The following is a 6,807-nucleotide window of genomic DNA, read 5'->3' as shown; positions in this document are numbered from 1 at the left end:
AAAAAACATTGTAGTCAATTATGTATGTATATTGTATGTAATATAATATATATGCCTGTGTATGCATATAATTGCTGGTAAGTGAAAAATAACAGTAGTGATTCAAAGGATGGGAGGAAACAATTATGATTATTTTGTTATTATAAAATAATCACTCTATGAAGTAGTATAGTATTATTTGTGAGTGGGTTTGGATTAGGAATAAATGAATAATACATCCACAGTAGGCAGAAAGAATGGAAGACAAAATTAGGAACAAGAATAATTAATAGAAAACAGTAACAACTGTGGTAAATATAATCCGCTAATGTCAATAATCACTTTGAATGTCAGTAGTCTAAATGTACCAATTAAACAAGGAGATTGGATCAAAAAACAAGACCCAGCTATATGTTGTCTACAGAAAGCCAACTTTAAATATAAACACATGGGACATGTTGGTGGCACAGTCAGTTGACCAACAACTCTTGGTTTGGGCTCAGGTCATGATCTCAGGATGGTGGGATCACAGAGTCTTCTTGGGGTTCTCCCTTTCTCTCTACCCCTCCTGCTCACTCTCTCTCTCTTTCAAATAAATAAATAAATCTTTAACCACAAAAACATATAAATGAGTGAAGGAAAGTATACCATCCTAATACTAATTAAAAGAAAAGAGAAATAGTATGTTAATTTCAGAGAGAGCAGATTTCAAAGCAAAGAAGTGTATAAGGGATAAAAAAGGGCATAATATAATGACAAATATTTACTTTGCCAAGAGGACATACAAGCCCTAACCCATATGGTATGTGCCTAACAATAGAGGATCAAACCATGATATCCAAAAACAAACAGAATCACAAAGAGAAATAGATGAGTTCACTATCCTAGTTGAAGATTTCTATAATCTTCTATCAGAAATGGACAAATCCCACAGGCAGAAAAGTCAGTAAGGACCAAGTTCAACTCAAACACACAATAATTTGACTGAATATAATGGATATGTATAGACTGCTTCATTCATAAACAGCAAAACACATTTAAAAATTCATTCATCTCAAGCTCACATATAACATTCACCATAATAGTCTCTTCACGGCCATAATGCATACCATAACAATTTTAAAAAGAAAGAGAAAGCATATTATGTCTACTTTCAAATCATAATGAATTTAACTATAAATAAATAAATAAATGACAGAAAGACATCTGTAAAATCCCCAAAATGTATAGGGACTAGACAATATATTTCTAAGTAACACAGAATCAAACAAGAAATATCAAGAGAAATTTTAATATATTTTGAACTAAGTAAAAATAAAAACAATTTATCAAAATTGATAGTGTGTAGCAGTGCTTAAAAAAATATGTAGCATTAACATATATATTACAAAGGAAGAAAGGCTTAAGATGAGCCATCTAATTTTCCACCTTAAAAAACTAGAAAAAGAGGAGGAAATTAAATCCAAAAACATTATAAAAGAAAACTGTAGATTCCAAATCATAGATTCCAAAATCCTCAAAAAAAATTAGCAGATTGAATCCAACTATGTATGAAAGGAATTACACACCATGACCAACTGAGATATGATCCAGTTTTGTGAGGCTGGTTCAGCATGTGGAAATCGAATGATGTATGTAACCTATGGAATCAACAGATTAAAACATAAAATTGCATGATCATATAAATAGATGGAAAGCATTTGACAGAATCCAACACCCATTTATGACAAAAATTACTAAGTAAACTAGAACTAGAAGGGGAAATTCTCAATTTGAGAAATATTATCTACAAAGAACCTAAACTAACATCCTACTTAATGGTGAGAAACTTAAAGATTTTCTACTATGATCAGAAACAAGGATAGGTGGGGCACCAGGGTGGCTAAGTCAGTTGAGTGACTGACTCTTGATTTCAGCTCAGCTAATGACCTCAGGCTCTTGAGATCAGGCCCTGAGTTGTGCTCTGTACTGGGTGTGGATCCTGCTTGGGATTCTCTCTCTCCCTCTCCATCTGTCCCTTTCCCTCTACTCCCCTTTCTCTTAAAAATAAAAAAAAAAAAAACAAACAAACAAACAAAAAAACACAGGATAGGCTATCCTCTCTCACAACTGCTCTTCAACATCATATTGGTAGGTCTAACTAATGGAGTAAGATGGGGAAAGAAAGGAAATAAAAGGTTGATATTGGGAAGGAAGAAACAAAAATGTTCATAGATGACATGATCATGTATATAGAAAATCTGAGAAAAATCAACAACAAAAAATCTTTTGAAACCAATAACTGATCATAGCACAGCAGCAGGATACAAGGCTAGTATACAGAAGTTAATTTTTTCCTTGTATACCAGCAACAGACAAGTAAAATTTGAAATTAAAAATTGAAATTAAAAGCACAGTATCATTTACATTAGCTCTCAAAAAATTAAAGGGTTATAAATCTAACAAGATATGTACAAGTTCTATACAAAACAAACTACAAATTCTGAAACAAAGTCAAATCAGAACTAAATAAAGAGATAGTCCATGTGCATGAATAGGAAGATTCAATATTGTCAAGATTACACTTCTTCTCAATTTGATCTATAGATTCAATGCAATGCTGATCACAATCTCAGCAAGTTATTTGTGGATATCAACCAACTGATTCTAAACCCAGGATAGCCAACAAAATATTGAAGGAGAAAAACAGGAGTTGGAGGATTGACACTAATGACTTCACAACATACTATAAAGCCCTAGTCATTTAAACAGAATTGGAATTGGTGAAAGAACAGACAAATAGGTCAATGAAACACTTTAAAGAGCCCAGGAATAAACCCACATAAATATAATCAATGGATCTTTGATAAAGAAGCAAAGGCAGTGGAGCAAAGATTCTTTTCAATACATGGTATTGGAAAAAGGAATCTAGACACAAACATTTACCTGTGACCAAAATAACACAAAATGGATCACAGACTTAAATGAAAACTACAAAACTATAAAACTCTAGAAGATAAATAAAAGTAAATGTAGGAGAACTTGGGGTATGGCACTAACTTTTTATTTTATTTTATTTTATTTTTTGATGGAGAGCATGTGCATGTGCTCATGCACATGTGGGGTGGGGGTAGGGCCAGAGGGACAGGGCAAAAGAGAATCTCAGGCAGGCTCCACACCCTGAGATCATGACAGGAGCCAAATCAAGAGTAAGAAGCTTAACTGACTAAGCCACCAGGAGCACCCAGGGCACTGACTTTTTAGATCAACACCAAATGCACAATACGCAAAAGAAATAATGTGCAAATTGGACTTCAGTAAAATTAACAATTTCTGCTCTGCAAAAGATAATGTCAAAAGAATGAGAAGATAAGCCACAGACTGGGATAAAATGTTTGCAAAAGTACATATGATAGAAGAAAAGTACACAAAAAAATCTTAAACGCCACAATTTAAAAAAAAAAAAAAAACATTAAAGAGACCCAATAACTTTTACAGACACCTCACTAAGGAAGATATACATATGACAAATAACTATAAGTAAAGATGCTTCACAACTTATGTCATTGGGTAAAAACATATTAAAGTAATGAGATACCACTACACACTTATTAGAATGACCAAAATCCAGAACATTGATAACACCAAATGCTGATAAGGATATGGAGCAACAGGAACTCCCATTCACTGCTGATGAGAAAGAAAATGGTACAGATTTTTTGAAGTCTATTTGGCAGTTTCTTTCAAAACTAAACATACTCTTAACATACAATCCAGTGACCGTACTCCTTGGCACTTATCCAAATGAGTCAAATAAATATATTGAATTAATAACCCACAGGTGGATTTTTATAGCTACTTTATTCATAATTGCCAAAACTTGGAAGCAACAAAAATATTTTTCAGTAGATGAACAGATGAATAAACTGCAGTACATTCCAACAATGGAATATTATTCAGCACTAAAAGGAAATGAGCTATCAAGCCATGAACAGACATGAAGGAAGCTTAAATGCATATTACTGAGAGAAGTCAATCTGAAAAAGCTACATAATGTATGTTTCTAACGAATGGCATTCTGAAAAAGACAAAACTGTGGAGACAAAGAAAGATAAGTGGTTTCCAAGGGCTAGGAGGCAGTGGGGGTAAATAAAGCATACAGGAATTTGTAGGGTAGTGAAAGTATTCTGTATGATATTTACATTTGTCCAAACTCATAAAACGTACAACCCCAAAAGCAAACACTTATATAAATATAAATATGGACTTTGGGCACAAAGAATGTATCAATGTAGATTCATTAATTTTTACAAATGTACGATTCTGGTGGGATGTTGACAATGGGGGAGACTAGGCATGTGTGGGACAAGGGGTTTACTGGAAATCTCTGCACTTCCCTTTCAATTTTGTTGTGAACCAAAACTGATCTTAAAATATACAATTTTTTTGGAAAAATACAATGCTATATATACATATATATATATATGCATGTATATATATATATTTGCACTAAAAACTTTATCTCTTAAAGACTTTGGCATTTTGATTCATCTTATAATTCTAATAGTTTCATATAAAATACTAGCATTATTGCAGTTTAAAACATCTTTGTGGTTTAGTTCTATCTTTTGAATATATCCTATTGGGTATCCTAAATCAAAATACTTTATCATTACTTGAGTTGATTTTCTTTGTATTACATATATAGTGTTAGTATACAATTACTCATGGCATTTATACATGTTTTGATTAGCTTTTATTCTCAAATACCTTTCCAAAGATGCTTTTATGGCAGACAGACTCGGAAGAAAGAAATAAAATCACCCTCCGGGCCAGAGGGCAGATTTATTTCCTGACCAATATAAAAAAGATAATATTGTCCTCTGGGCAAGGTTTGCGCAGACTTGCTAGAAGCCATCTTACAAGATTTAGGGATTGCTAAACTAAAATTTTCCTCATTTGGGTCAGAAACCTACTGTGTTGTACTCCCCTGGAGTCCTCATTATCACCTTCATGGAGGTAAGAAGAGCTAATGTAAACGTGATGCTTCTTGCTGTGTCATCAGTTATAAAGTCCTTTGTCTCTGCCCCAGAATGTTACATCTCCAGCCAGCATCTGTGGGCCTGGAGCAGACTAACTTGGCTAAAATCTCAGATCTTTCACAGTTCTTCACATAGTTAGGTTCTTTGTTTTCAGTTTGTTTTAGATTTCATGTTTCATGTTTAGATTTCATGTTTTTCCTTTCTCCTTTTTAATTTAACTTTGTTTATATATAAGTAAGATGTTGACATGTTTCTGTAGTCAAATATTAAGAAAGTACAAATCATGCAAATCTTGCTTTCTTCTGTGTCCCCATCCTTCCAACTTTTGCTTTCCCTCTATCAGTAAGCGTTTTTATTATGTTTTTGTTGATCCTTCCATTGATTTTAGAAAGAATATATAGAGATAAACATTGAGATAGATAGATAGAGGGTAGATAGATAGATAGATAGATAGATAATAGAAAGATGAACAGGAAGAGATAGGCCAATGCCCATAACAGACTTCCCTGGAATTCCAGAATTTTTAACTGTGCATAACAATGTGGGACTGCAGAAAAAAGAAGAGATTGGCTAGTAAGAAGTAAAGGCTGAGATCAGATTTTGTTGGGAAGGTTACTTCCACAGCTTACTGAATAGTACTGAAGTCCCTGTAGGGTCAACACATTTGAGTTTACTGGAAGTTTGCCCTAGAGTTTCGAAGGTTGGCTTCAGCTAGACCCTAGTCAACTCTCTTCCAGGCATACTATATCCTCTCAGAAAATGAATCTATAACATATAAGGGGCAGCACAGTAGTATGGTAATGAACCATATCTCTAAGAAAGGAAAAGAAAAGCCTAATTGTAGTATTCGATAATTTCCATGGTGTAAATAGACCCGCCATGGAGAAAACTGTACCTACCAACATATCACTGAACATGAAGTCCCATATGCAGTTGGATATAGTCAATAAGGGAAGGACAAACTCAATTGTCTCCTCTGATGTAACCCCTGCAGACCACTGAGTCAACATCCAGCAAATTATCTTATTCAGAAATTGCTTATGTCAGGGCGCCTATATGGCTCAGTCATTAAGCATCTGCCTTTGGCTCAGGTCATGATCCCAGGGTCCTGGGATTGAGCCCTGCCTTAGGTTCCCTGGTCAGTGGGAAGCCTCCCCACACCCAAATCCCCCTGCTTGCATTCCCTCTCTCACTGCCTCACTTGCTGTCAAATAAATAAATAAAAATCTAAATAAATAAATAAATAAATAAATAAATAAATATGAACTGCTTATGTCTTCCCATTTCCTTGAGAGAAAAGGTGCCATAACCTACACTTGACCTTCTTTAACAACAGGAACTTGAAGCATTAGGTTGGATCCCTTGAAGGTCCCAAAGTGTTGGAAATATAGTATGTGTCTACTCCAATCCAATCAGGTCAACAGCGATGGGTTGAATCTAAATGTCATGTCCAAAACAGCTATCAAGTCATGAATTTTTCTCACATTCTTGCTCATGACATTCCACAGAGCTTTATTTTCGCTTTTGTTCTCATTCATCTTATTTCGGTAGAATTGCTATCATAGCCTGACTCTTTTGTTTTATAGTCCTCCCACCAAGTCCTCATTTCAAACTCTGCCAATACTTACTTTCCCCAAACCAGATCCTTCTTGGGTCTTGCTTCTTACACTATACCTGGGCTTATATTATCAAGCAAAGACCTTGTTTTTTCTCTTTTTCTGTCCCTCCTGGCCTTTGGACCACAATTTATGCCTACAATTATCCACATACTTCCCTATTTACCTACTATTTTTTCCAGAGCAAAATG

Source organism: Lutra lutra, chromosome 4 (genome assembly GCF_902655055.1).
Source record: "Lutra lutra chromosome 4, mLutLut1.2, whole genome shotgun sequence".
Lineage (NCBI taxonomy): Eukaryota > Metazoa > Chordata > Mammalia > Carnivora > Mustelidae > Lutra > Lutra lutra.
Note: the sequence above shows the minus strand (reverse complement) of the source record.